The following is a 15,475-nucleotide window of genomic DNA, read 5'->3' on the forward strand; positions in this document are numbered from 1 at the left end:
TCTAGTTCGTTGGTTGACTTTTTTTATTACATTGGATGCCATTTTGTCACAGGAAAGATTTTCCTCTAGGATGGAACCCAGGTAGGTAATTTCGTCTTTCCTTGTGACAATATTGTCACCCACTGCAACTGAGAAGCCGTCGGTCTTGCTGAGTTTGTTATTTGAGCCGAAGAGAATGGACTCTGTTTTGCCCATGTGTAATGATAGTTTGTTATCAGCGAGCCATATTTAGATTTTGCCTAGTTCCGAGCTGAGGGTTTTTTCAACCTGCAACTTGTTCTTGTCAGAGACCAGCAGGGCTGAGTCGTCCGCAAACAGGAACAAGTTGCAGTCACAGGCTGACGACATGTCATTTGCATAAATTAGGAAGAGTAGCGGTCCTAGTATGCTTCCTTGTGGAACACCACAGCTCACTGTGAGGGGGGGGGGGATAGAGTACCGTTTACCTCTACCATCTGTTCTCTCCCCTCCAGGTAGGATTGCATCCAGCTCACTGATAAGCTATCAAAACCAATTGCTTTTAGCTTGTCAATCAGAATGGAGTGATTGACAGTGTCGAAGGCCTTTTGTACTTCCAGCATGACCATGCCGCAGTATTTGCCCGCGTCCACCTCTTGTTTGATGTGGTCGTTCAAATAGAGGAGGCATGTGTCAGTGGAGTGGGATGTAAGAATTGAGAATGGTCAAGATATTGTATATATATAGAATAAATATACAACTATATTTATTGTAGGGCAAATATAACTGAGAGGGCATACATACCCTCATCTTGCACCTTGACCTTTTTACACTGCCTACATTGATTGATTGATTGATTGAAAAGTTTATTAACAGATTGCAGAATGGGTACAGTACAGTACAGCTCAATACATACAATTGTTAAGGGGATGCAGACCAGAGAAAGACTTTCGTCTTGTTTACATCAGGGTCCCCCATTTTCAATTCATCATAACATATATGACATACATGACATACAGATAGACAGTACTGCTACATCTATACATTTATGACATATCAGATTTGCAAATACAGTACTGTTTGTGATACAAAAAGTGTCCAGAAAAAGAGTGTATATACATTTGACGTAGAAACTGTACATTGGGGGAGGTTGGGTGGGTGGGGTGGGGTTGGGTGGGTGGGTGGGGGCTGTACATTGGAGGTGGGGGGGGGGGGGGGGGGTTGGGTAGGGGGACGACGACACTGTACACTGTACATTGGAATACTGACAAAGCCATACTTTATGCGCATGTCCAGAGTTAATTATATTGTTATATTGTTTACACTGCCTATTTCTATTCCATTTACATTTTTACTCCTCCACTGTACTATAATTCTATGATCGGTACCATGTATTCTACTACCTGTACCTCCCCTCCCCCCTCCCCCCATACTGCTATGATTTGTTTTGTTTTGGATTTGTTTAAATTTGCATTTTAGTGCAAGGAATGGTTGTATGCGCCGCCGACCATCAAATTTACTTTATTTAATTGGATAGGGGGCAGGTATTAATAAGAATTTATTCTTCTTCCTGCTCCTTTTCGCTTATGGGTGTATTTGATTATAATAACTAAATGAATTATAGGAATTTGTAATGAACTGTATAATACACTACCATGTGCGAAACAAAATAAAATGAAATGATGCCTGCATTTCCCCAAGGGGATCAATATAGGAATATCTTATCTTATCTTAGAGAATGGTTTAGCTGTGTGTGTATAGGGGCAGTCTTATAATGTCATGAGATTCAATGTGTTTATACTAGGGATGCTCGATATTGGCTTTTTTACCGATACCGATATACCGATATTGTCCAACTCTTAATTTCCGATACCGATATCAACCGATATCAACCGATACCGATATATGCAGGGTTTCCCCCCCCAAAAAATTTAATAATTTCAGGTAATTAACATTACATATCTCTTGTTGTGGAATTAACACAACATTATGCATACTTTTGACAATAAATAAAAAAATCTGAATTTGTTCTTACTTGCTTGCCTGGGCAAATAAAGGTTATAGAAATGTAATTTTTTTCTATTTTTTTTGAAAACCGATATTTTTTTCCGATATGAATGAATGAATGAATGATTTTAATAACATTTTAATGCCGATATCGGCCGATAATATCGGTAGGCCGATAATATCGGACATCCCTAGTTTATACTGAAGATTGCCGCTCTTGCAGGGAAGTACCAGGGTAGTAGACGATGGTTTCAGCTTTTACCGTGGTGAGGCCACTGTGTAAATAATTACATTAGTACAGTATGGGTAATCTACTGTACCATGGCACTGAACATGGAAAAGTCATCATTTCACTTTTGTAATACCATGGTATAATCCTGTTTAATTCATGATACTGATTGGGTTGGTGTAGAATTATGTAAAACACCATCATATTTTTGGAGCGTCATGATGATGATTTCATTTAGATTTATAATATGACATCATGGTTTGACTCTGCTCAACACAACTACAACTCAATAATGAGCATTTCTTTTACTTTATATCTCTGTAGCTGTCCTTCTGTTTTCTGCTACAGCTAACGGGGATCCTACTACATTCAATTAAATGAAATGCAGAGTAGATTCTATGAAAGATGCATGTATAGGAAACTGAATATTTTTAATTTTCTTTCTGTAGCCACTGCTCCAACAGGCATTCATGTAATAATAATAATAATAATAATAATGGTTTGAATTTATATAGCGCCTTTCACATACCCAAGGCGCATGTGAGCCTTGAATGTGACACAAGGTGACATACTTCATGTGTGATGGGGCAACAGTAACTAAAACGTGAATACAACCGTTAGAAAAGGTTTCAACAAAGGTATTCCAAGGTACTACAGTTTATTTATTTGTATGTTCCTATATTTTCTTATGTTTACGCAACAACCTTGTGTACAGTTTGAACAGAATGTCGATAAGGCCACGTAGAGTCGGAGGCCAGCTTGTAAAACTTGTAAAAACAGGCTATACAACATACAGTACTTAACGTAATGCAATTACCGGTAAACTCTCATATGAAGGATATGAGTCATCTACTTGGAGATATCTACGGCACGTGTTATAGGGGTCAATGAGTCTAATATTGCTATCTGGATGGCTGCTGTTGTCAAGCTAAAAGAGCGTATATAGCTGATTACTGAATACTATATTATGTATGTAACTCTTGTTAAGGTCCTGGGATGGGTGGGGGGGGAGCGAGCGAGTGTCAAGTGTTCACGTATATAATTTTTTATTATTTTCTTTGGGGGGCGGGGGGGGCGGGCTCTGATTCGAGGTATCGGTGAGTCGGCGTGTTAAAGAGGCATGATGCTCTGATTCGCTGGGGTGCCGGATTCGGGGTCCTCACGGGGTGGGGACCTTGGTTGTCGATAATGGAGATGATAGGTGCTCAGGTAATCTCGCCTCATGGTACATATAATATTATATAGGTATATATATATTCTTTTTCATGTATATATTTAATTTATACATGACTATTTTATTTTTCATTATTCTGATTTAACTGATGGTCTTGTCATTGTCGTTATTATTATTATTATTATTATTATTATTATTATTATTATTATTATTATTATTGTTATTGTTATTGTTATTGTTGTTGTTGTTGTTGTTGTTATTGTTATTATTATTATTATTATTATTATTATTATTATTATTATTATTATTATTATTATTATTATTATTATTATTATTATTATTATAATTATTACTGTTATTGTCCTGTGATGTCTTGTTTATTAGTATTGTTACTGTATTGTGTTGTCTTGTTTCGTGTAAAAAAAAGGAAAATAAAAAAGATTTGATAAAAAAAAAGAAAAGAAGGATATGAGTCGACTCACAGGAGGCTCACACTCTCAGCGCCAACAGATGGCAGTATGTCCGTTGTGGATGCTGTATGTGGTGCACCCTCCTCGTGCTGAAAAACACCCTCCTCCTGTTGAAATCACCCTCCTCCTGGGCCCCGTTCCATGTACGTGGTTCAACTAAGTCGATCAACATGTCCATTATCCAGCTTCAGTTAACCCGATGTTCAAAGCCGGGATTTTCCTGTTTCACAAAGCAGGATTCAGTCTCGTTAACTCAAGCCAGACTTGAGAGTCAGGCTCAAGTCAGGCTAGATGCGCGCTCCCGTTTTAGGTGGAAAGCCAGCACGTATCGATGGCAGAGACCCTGATTCTCAACGGCATTGATTGATTAATTGATTTAAGACTTTATTGACAGATTGCAATAGGCTCAATCGCCTCGCCGACAAGTTAAATGCGTTATCTATAGGCTAATTCTAAGTCCCTCATTACCTCAATCAATCAGATTATATTTCTTTAAACTTGCCTGCTGGATTGAATAATCAAATGAGATCTTGCTAGCGAAAATAACTAGTTAACTGTTATACAGAATTACGAGACGGCTTTCTTGCCCATTGATTGATGTATAGTCAATGTTTAACTTATCTCCTATGTGGTCCAACGGGTTGTTCTTTTGACTTCCACACGGACGACCGGGGTTCAATACCCGCCTAGTCTTTTCCTTCTTTTTGCAATATAGGAATAATTCAATTTGGTGCACGTTGAGAGCTATATAAAGAATGACATCCTCAATGCATGTAGATTTATAACATTTTAACTTAAAACCAGGCTACTTTGGCGTATAATCATTAATATTATATTCAAAAAAATCATATTGGAAACACGGGGATTTGAACCCGGATCGCTAGGTTGGGAGACATGAGCGCTACCGCTGGGCCACTGTGCCAGATGGGATAGATTCATTGTTTATACATTAATGAACGAGAGACCCGTGTTTAGAATATCCCTTATTTTGAATGAAGTTTTATTTCTTTATCCTCATTTATTCATGTGACGTCAACGGCTCATTCAATTTCTCAAATCCGTCAAACAGCGCATCTCATCAGACATCTTAATCCCAGTTACAATTAAAATAACCACATCATGTGTACGTCGCACGAGCGAGCGCCACCGTCGCCACGGTATATATAACGTGCATTATTTAGGACAAAGTGAATTTAATATCAGCATTTTGGGTCTATTTTACATTTCAAAAGCCCCCTCTGGAAGAATGGAGCACAAAAACGTAATTCAGAATGGTATAATGCAGATCGTAGACTGTGGGAATAGTTTCAGGAAACGGGCTGTCACTTCTTTGCGGGGGCGTGGCGATAGTTCAGGCTAACTTGAACTTGAACTCTGCTTTCGACCAGGCTCAAACTTTTGGATATGTTGTCATGGTGATTTGGAAAATCCAGGTACATGAAATCGGAAAGTCAGGCTAACCGAGTTAGCCGGATAACTTTATCCGGCTAACTCGGTTATCCCGGTACATGGAACGGGGCCCTGTTGCGAGAATCACCCTCCCTGAGAGTTGGAGCCGAGCTCTGGGAGAAAGTGCCATTTTGAGAAACCAGACTATAGAAAGTATTAGACAGAAGAAACAAGAACTACAAAGTCTTAAGGCCGCCATGGTATTCTCTCCTTGCCTCTCTCCCCCCGGGAGGCTTTGTTTGCCTTTTGGTTTTATTTAGTCTTTTTAAAGAACATGAAACAATTTAGGTGAGTGACACGACGACAGTCGCGTGGAGGGAGAACGCAGTGACTTTCTGTTGCGAGATGGAGTGCCTATGGAAGCGCATGTGCCTGCTTGCGTTCAACTAAATCAATTGTTTTGTGTGTGAGTGTGTGTGTGTGTGTGTATGCGTGTGTCTGTGTTTCTGAGGCAGCAGTGCTGGTAGGCTGTGATGTCCTCCCTCTCTGGCACCAGTAGCACCATCATGGTGGGACTATTCTCTGTCACTGGTGCTGTCTCACCCAGCTGTCACACACACACACACACACACACACACACACACACACACACACACACACACACACACACACACACACACACACACACACACACACACACACACGCTTGTGTAAAGTCATATGTACATAATGTGTATCTGTTATTACAAATAGGTACATATAGTACATGTGCAAACAATTACATTTTCAGCTCCCGCAGACAATGTTATATCTCATGAGTCATGACAGCCCAAGTCTTATGTACAATGTGTACATATTACAAATAGGTACATACTGTATATTACTTAGGGGCACGTCATGAGGTATTTCATTTTCTGTGGTAGCTGAACATAGTTTAGATTGTTTGAATATGTAATATATAGGCTTATATATATATATATATATTTATTTTTTTATAAAATATCTTTTACTTTTCCATTTTAAACATAAAACAAGGCAACACAATACAGTAATAATAATAATAATAATAACAAGACCACACAGTACCACAACAATAATAATAGCAACAATAACGACATTAGCAATAATACAAATAATAAATACAGAACATAAAAACTAGGGATGCCCCGATCACGTTTTTTGCCACCGATACCGATCACCGATCGTCTTGAGCCATATCGGCCGATACCGATCCGATACCGATCGTTTTTGATTCATAAAAAAAAAATTATATCATTATTTTTTTATTTTTTATAAAATATATATATTATATAATTAGACTTGTACTTGTAGTTGTATTATCTGCGAGACAACGCCACCACGCAACAAGTCAAAATGCTCGCTATCTCCACTGTCTGTGTGTACCTACTCTGCTTTGATCAAATCACATTCGGCTCTGCAGATTTACCCTAGGCTCTGCAGATATACCCTACTCCCTCAGCTATCCCCGTTAGTGACTGCGACGCAAGTTATAAGACATTGATATCAGGAGCTGTCTGTAGCTACTGCTAGCCGGAAATATAACGTTAAGACAACGCCTCAGTGAACTATTTAGTTGAATGGGACATTTCGTTTTGAACAGTGAGCTAAGCTAATGTGAGCTAACAGAGGTATCATACACTAGTACTAGATAACTAGACTATTGCTGGAGCATTTGTTGATATCAGGAGCTATCAGTAGCTAGCCGGCTAGATACCGTTCAGTTAGACAATGCCTCATCATGTATTAAACTAAAAGTGAATAGTTGACTGGGTCATTTTGTAACGGTAGCTAACGTTAGCTCATGGAGGTCCCGTCCCACTAGACTAGACCCGTGTTTACATGCGTGCGGGAGGAGCTGGAGGAGGAGCAGACGCGCAGCACTGTGTGCAGCTCCCGGTGTCTGAGACAGAACTCAGCGAGTGAGATCTGTTTTGACGATCGGCGAAAATAAAGCATTATCACCGATCACCGATCGCATATTTATACTGATTATCGGCCGATAACGATCGGTGGCCGATCGATCGGGGCATCCCTAATAAAAACCAACTTGTACTATTACAGACACCACAAAAGACACCACAAAAGACATTTCCACATGATCAATGAATTGGTGTTGTCACCATCGCGTTTGTTAGACCCCCATATGGACTTGTTTGATAATCAGCAGACATTTTATCATGTTATGCCGACCTGGAAAGCTTTATTATGCTGCATGCATTCTCCTGTTGTTTACCTGCATGTAATGCTATCTGCAGGGTGTATTATTACAATACACCAACCTCACCAAGTCAAATGTACTTCTATGTGCAAGACATTGTACCTAAAAGAATGCAGCAAAGCTTCCCAGATCGGCATAACATGATAAAATGTCTTCTGATTATCAAACAAGACCCTGCTGACAAACACACTTTACAAACGTTTGCTTATTAAATAGATTGTTGTATTCTATAATAATAATACAAAATGTTCATTACCTCTCTGTCTGAAGCCTGTCCACAACTCCACAGTCCACACGCATTTCCTTTTGTAAAACGTCAACACATTGACAATACTAACGATAAAAACGAATGGTGAACAATACAAATAAATATAATTGGTATAACAACAATGGTATGATTCTGGCCTGGTAGGTTAAGCCACCGTTCAACGCAGTTTCTATATCTATCCCACCGTGTCTGTGTAAAATCTTGTACACGTTTTTTCTGAACGGACGTGAGATGCATATAACATTGTTTAGAAAACTTTTTGCGAACTTTAGAAGGTGTTTTCTGTCCATTTTAGTCCGTAACGTTAGAGTGTGGATGTCATTTCTTTGTTGACACCGGATCGACCAATAGCAGCTCTCTTTGTTGCCGTATCCTCGCAACAAAGAGAGTTGCTATTGGTCGAGCGCAAGATACGTGACCAAACTCGCACCAATTGCATCAAATAAAACTCTGCTGTGACCAAATATCCGTTTGCGAGGAAAGATCTAGTCCCGACTTTAAAATTATGATTGCGCAAAATGGGCTATTTTGTCAATGGAGAACTTTTTGTTCCTAAATCTACACCTTTCACAGAGAGTGAAAATTGTGTAATTCGCCGAGGTGGGAACGAGAATCGTTTTCTAGCCACTTCTCAGCCTTCATCATACGGCCTATTATACTGGTGAGGTCACAGAATACCCACCTCCCAGTCAGCAGCACGTCATTCTATTACTGTGTGTGTTACGACGCTGTTATTTCTCAAGCATAATACATTAATATATGGTAGTGGCTAGATCGCGAGCTAAAGTGAGTATCTCCCGGGCCTTTCTGTGTGGAGTTTGCATGTTCTCCCCGTGCTCGCAAGGGTTTGCCCTCCCGATAAGATAAACCCAATGGAAAAACATGTAGAACAGATCGCTAACGCTGTCGCGCATGGTATGGTATGGTTGGGTTTGTGTCTCCATTGTGTTTCTTGTAAACTCTCTGGTTGCTAGGCAACCTTTCAACATTCACACCACCAACTGTGCTAAAAACAAGTCCCAGCCAGCTTTGGCCAGGTTGTGAAAGGTGTCTGTCTCTGCCGGGGGCCAGCCAGGTTTGTGAAAGGTTAGCTAGTGGAGACGAGGCATATATATATATCAGTGATGGCTATCGGAATGTAGAGCTATTATTTTAACCACTTGTGTTAACAAAATAATCTTCAACTACACACCCTAATACTGATACTCTCATACTATTTGGACCATGATCACAAACATTGTTTTCATCATTTAATTGTGTTTATTTTAGTGCTGTCAGGCGATATATATATATTTTTTTAAATCTAATTAAGATAAGATAAGATAAGATATAAGATATTCCTTTATTGATCCCCTTGGGGAAATTCAGGCATCATAGCAGCATGGGGGAAGGGGGGGGGGGGGGGGTACAGGTAGTAAAAACAACACAAGCAGTGTAAACAAATAGGTCAATATAATTTACTATCTAACTAACTGAAAATTTATTCACAGTATTCACAGTGTCACATAAGGTGCAGTATGCATAAGGTAGTGTTATAATTTACTATCTACTGAAATATACATTATTCACAGTATCACAGTATCCACTGAAATATACATTATTCACAGTATCACAGTATCCACATAAGGTGCAGTATGCCTAAGGTAGTGTTATTGTTCTCCTTGGGTTCCTATTAGTCCTAGGTCAATGTCTGGCAGCAGTCGCTGCCCCCTGTTGTGGAGCCTGGAGGCCGCTAGTCGCTGCCCACTGTTGTGGAGCCTGATGGCCGCTGGTATGAAGGACTGTCCGAGGCGGTTAGTTGAGTGTCGGAGGGGTATGAGTCTGTGGCTGAACGTGCTTCTCATCTTGACTAGCTCGTTGTAGAGGGGGTGGTAGGGGTTCTCCATGATGGCTGCCAGCTTCCTTCTCATCCCCCTCTCTGCCATCACCTCTAGTCTAGGTAGCTCGACTCCCACCACGGAGCTAGCCTTCCTCAACAGCTTGTTGAGCTTGTTGGTGTCCCTTGAGTTGATGTAGCCTCCCCAGCATGCCACAGCATAGAAGAGGACGCTGGCCACTACAGACTGGTAAAATGACTGCAGCAGTCTATTGCACACGTTGAAGGACCTGAGTCTCCTCAGGAAGAACAGCCTGCTCTGTCCCTTCCTGTAGAGGGCCTCTGTGTTATCCGACCAGTCCAGTTTATTGTTCAGGTGTACCCCAAGGAACTTATATGAGTCCACCACCTCCACCTCCCCCCCTCGGATGGTGATGGGAATCGGGGGGGGGGCCTCTTCTTGCCCCTCCGGAAGTACACCACCAGCTCCTTGGTCTTACTGGTGTTGAGTTGGAGGTGGTTGCTGTTGCTCCACCCCACAAAGCTCTCCACCAGGGCTCTGTACTCCTCCTCATCATCGTCGGTGATGTAGCTTACGATGGAGGAGTCGTCTGAAAACTTCTGCAGGTGGCACCCGCTTGAGTTGCGGCAGAAGTCTGAGGTATAGAGGGTGAAGAGGAAGGGTGACAGCACAGTTCCTTGGGGGGCGCCGGTGTTGCTCACCAGTACGTCAGACTGACTGTCCTTTAGTCTGACGTACTGCGGTCTCTCAGTGAGGTAGTCCTTGATCCAGGCCACCAAGCCGTGCTCCAGCTGCATCGTAGAGAGCTTCTCCGCTAGCAGTGACGGCTGGATGGTGTTGAAGGCGCTGGAGAAATCGGCATTACCCAGAATGCTGTGTTAGAGGGTAGACGCACGCTCCCTGTGCTCCCGATGCCAATCTTATTATACTAACTTAAATGCTTACCTAAATAGTTGACTAATGTCACTGTTAGACTGAAACCGCCCTGCCTGCTTAGACATTTCGTTTATTGTTGGATTTAATATAAATGTAATTTATTAAATGAGTAAAGAACTACGAAGCCAGGGCCCTCCCGACACGCTTGCAGATATACAGCCAAGACGACGGATACGTCACACGCCGCCAATAGTCATGACAGACTCAGCGGCATTAAATCTAGGTGACTTAATGAAGGCAATCAAAGATGGGACTGATGTCTCAAACAGAATTGCCTACCAAGTGGATAAAATTCAATCTGCCTCGACAGCCATGGATGGTAAGCTGACAGGTTTGACAACAAGAGTCGATACAATGGAACAGCGGATCAGTGACGTCGAGGACCACACCCAACACTCTGTCAGCCGGCTTCAGAAACTTGAAAAAGAAGTCATATATCTGACGGAGAAAAACACTGACCTGGAAAACCGCAGTAGAATGTTTAACCTCAAAATCCACGGTCTTCCCGAGGGGAGAGAAGGTCCCGATCCAATCGCCTTTTTTGAGACTTTTTTTTCCGAACCTGTTCGGCTCCGACGCTCCCCTCCCGAGGCGCATCGAATTACAAGCAGCGCACCGGGCCCCAAACACGCGCCCAGCCGCAGGCCGTCCACCTCGCAATGTTTGGGTTCGCTTTCTCCGTCTCCAGGAGAAAAACAAGATCCAACAGCTGGCCAGAGAGAAGCGTTCCCTCACGTTTGAAAACGCGAAAATCCAAATATTCCAAGACATTCCAGCGTCTATTAAAAAAAAGAGGAAAGAGATGTTTCTTGAGGCCAAAATCGCCCTACAAGACAATGACATTGTCTACAGAATGCGCTGGCCCTCGTCGTTACAGATCGACTTCAAAGGGAAACAAACAATGTGTCACTCAAAGGAGGACGCTGATGTATTTCTCAAAGAGAACAATCTCCTTCCAAAAGCGAATAAAAGCGTCCCAGCAACTGTTGAAGACTAAGGCCAGTCTTGCAGCGGACAACCGACTGATCAGCTAAGTGACTGTTCTCAGAACACTTGAACTGTTTCTTCTCTATTACATTTTTTTTCACCTATACTATAGGCTATGCCTACTACTAATATTGGAGGAGAAACTATCACTAAATAACTGTCAACAGTCAACTTGGTTGTGTTTGCCGTTTGATCAATATGTGCATGCAGTGCAGCTGAATGGTTTCGTTCCATTTGTCAACACTGTCCTAATATAGATTAACACTTTAATCGCCGATGACGTGTTTAGATGTCATTCCTCGCCATGCTCATTCTGCCGAAGACGCCGTAACTCGTCTTTGATATCAATAATTCAAAAATCTGTGATCGAAATCATATTTCTCCTCCGGAGACATGAGATGTACTGGTGAGCTCCACTCAACTGTCTAACGGTTCAAGAGCGCCATCTGGTGGCCGATCGGCAGATCGGCCAAGAGGGAGGGGCGCGCCAAACAGGAAGTGCTCATCCATAATCCGTCCGGGCACTCGCGATCGGTAGCCGGACTCCATCTCAACACACTGGATAATCAATCGCTCGCCCTAACTCAATAAACAACGTTATTTGGACCTATATAGTATTATACAACCTGGAAATGGTTCATCAGGATCAACATACCATAATCGAAAACTGTCTACTCCACGCTGATCGTCCAACGGCGCGAGGAAGATACGGTGAGTTTCAACGTTATCTTCTAACGTATTCTATACTAACTGATCTGATGATCATATGACCCACACTAGATGAATGGTATAACGTTGCCCACGGAATTATAAACGCCCCCTCGCCCATCCGGTCAATATCAGATGATACGTAGTAACTTCTAGAAGTACCTCCAGTTGAAATTTTTCATCTGGCAACGATCGCTACCAAACTGTATTTGATCATCAATATAATGCATTTGGAGCTATAAATCAAGTTCTGGAGAAAGCTGCAGAAAACGATAAAAACATACTTATACTTTAGACCACATTTTAGTATGAATATGTGAATGAAAAAGTATATCGTTGCTACACCCTGAACAATGGATATAGGACATTGAATGGGCCATAATAATGGCAATTTAGCAATAGAATTTAAAAAGTTATAGCCCTGCAAAGAAGGGGAACTTCTCCATAGACAAATAGAGCTGGCTAGGGATGATAAATTATGAATTTGAACCATGGCGATCAAAGTGTTAATTAGCGGGCTTTGTTTATTATTATTATTATTATTATTATTATTATTATTATTATTATTATTATTATTGTTATTGTTATTGTTATTGTTATTGTTATTATTATTGTTATTGTTATTATTATTGTTATTATTAATATCATGATCATTATCACTTGTTCTCTTTTTTTTTAAACTATTTGCATTACTATTGCAGCTTGTTATTATGCGTTTTCGCGTGACAATTAAATAAAGTATGCAAACTCTGTGATTCAAGTATAATAATAGTCTATCAAAACGAATATTGTAAAAACTGCAGTTTGTCACACTAATCTTTTTAGTTTCAAGGCCCATTTCATGCACATAGCCTGACGCCGTAATCTGAGGCCCAATGACCAGGCCTGACTGGGCCGCGCACACTGTCTAACAGACTCATAATATTAATTTAGCAAAGATATTTGGCTTAGGTATTTAAAAACATTGTCACGAGCCCTTTGTCTCACAGAACAAAACTCATTAAATTAACTAGTAGGGTTTAAATTCGGCACGTCAATCTGCCGAACATATGACTAAAACACACAGAAAGATACTCATCTTTCTCTTTCTTGAATCTTGCGTTTGCATGCTTTTGTGTGTGTGTGCATTCATGCATACTTATTATTTCACCTAAAGCCTATGTGTGTGTGTGAGCAGTGAGCACACATGCATCTACTTCCTATGATTTAATCTAAAGCCTATTCGAGCATGCTGTGGACATATACTTTATAGGCTACATGTGGCCATCATGTTATTGGCTCTCCAAGTATGCGAGTTTTTTGACAATTAGGGTGGTGTTAGGCTTGCAAATGCATGCACATGGATGCATGAATGTGTGTGAGTGCACATGCATTCGTGCAGTGTGTGTGTGTGTGTGTGTGTGAATGCACAGTTTAAGCATGCACTTATTATTATTTCACCCATAAGCCCACTTACAACTTTGCAGCATGTATAGGAATGCATTTAATTTATTTAGCTTAAAGCCCCACTGCGTTTGTAAGTGCAACACGAATACAGCATTTATTCTTTCATCTAAAGTATTTTTCTTTTTTCTTTCTGTATATATTTTTTTGCGTATATGCTTGGGCTGCAGGTGTAAGCATGCACTTATTATTACTTCACCCAAAAGCCCATTTACAGCGTATGTATGTGCAGCATGTAGGAATGCATTTAATTTATTTAGCTTCATTTTCATTTTCAATCTTAATTCATAACGTTTGCTACATGCAGATATATAGTGCTGCGGCAACCATACATTTATGACATACAGGATAATACATACATTTGAGGGGGAGGAAACTGTACATTGGCAGGTACCCTCTGCTCTGAGTTTTAAGAGCGAACTTTAAGAAACAACAGACTAATAGTCAATGTTGCACCCTCCCAGTTTGCAGGATGTGCTGCCCATTTGTTATCATTCTGCTATCATAAGATAAGATAAGATATTCCTTTATTAATCCCCTTGGGGAAATTCGTGACACACACATACAGCTCAACGTCTCATTAATGATATTAACAACAACACAATCATTACATTTTTACAGTAACAATGGCACAGCATAAATTCAACAGACATGTACATTTGTTGACACATGTCATCATTACAGGAGGCCTGAGACACTGTATGCGATAGTCGGCTGCATTCCACCATGTAGAAACACAGTGGATCGCGCCTGGTGAACTGGAGGGGGGGCGGAGTGGAGGGGGGGGGGGGGGGGCATTGGAGATTCGGGTAAGGAATTTGGTTGTGGAGCAGTCAAGGGGGGCCCCCACCGTCGCGCATCAGAGGCAGCCTGCCACGGCGTGGCGCCAGTTGAGTTACAACAACAGGGGCGGATGGGGGGGGGGTGGGTTGGGGGTAGGGGGGGCCTCATCAATCTTATCGCTTCCAGACAGTACAGTTTGTCTCCTCTTTCCCAGAAATCACACATCGCCGGAGAGTCAACTCCTCCGCGTTGACCTTGGCCTCGGTTCGTTCCACAGCAGAAAGGATAAGGAGGGTGTGGGAAGGTGGAGGGGGGGGGGGGTGATAACATGACATGCAGCTCGAGGCAGAAATGCCGCATATAGTCAGAATCAGGTCAATTTTGTCTAATCATCGTCACCATCGTCGTATCCTCTATTACGGTACGGTGGCATCTTTATTTTCACGTCCCTAATTTCCGACGTGATATCCAGTATGGCCTGTGACCGCGAAAGTTCCTCTGCATGGTTAGAAGCAAGTCTCTCAAGAATTGTCTTCAAGCATGACTGTTCGTCTACGTGGTAGAGTTCGCCTCTTTCCAACATGGTCTTGGAGCTCAATTGTTCATCACCGCGCAGGGTACTTAGGTCAGCGATTTTCTTAAACAGTTCCATTAGGTTTTCCTTGATCCCGGCCAGATCCCTGGCCAGGGAAATCAACTTCTTCCGAATTAGCTTCAGGCAGTACCAGATCCAGCAGCTGACGGTGCCCAGGCCGAGCAGCATGACAATTAGAAGATATACGTCCTCAACGTCGTTTATCTCCAGCGGGAAAAAGCATATTGCGAGCCAGGTCCCGTATGAATTTATGGTGTATCCCGCCTGATAGCTCCCAAGAGGGCATAATGGGTCATCCGCATTCTGTAAGGGCTGGTACGGACGTCTCCAAACCGATAAGAGAGAGGCCTTGAGGTGTTTCTCTGGAGGAGGGAGAGGAGATAAAAATGCGACTGCTCCTGGGAAGAGTAAGAGTAAGAAGAGTTGTAGCAGTTGTAGGTGTGTGTGTATG

The sequence above is a fragment of the Notolepis coatsorum genome (assembly GCF_963971535.1).
Source record: "Notolepis coatsorum genome assembly, chromosome: 5".
NCBI lineage: Eukaryota > Metazoa > Chordata > Actinopteri > Aulopiformes > Paralepididae > Notolepis > Notolepis coatsorum.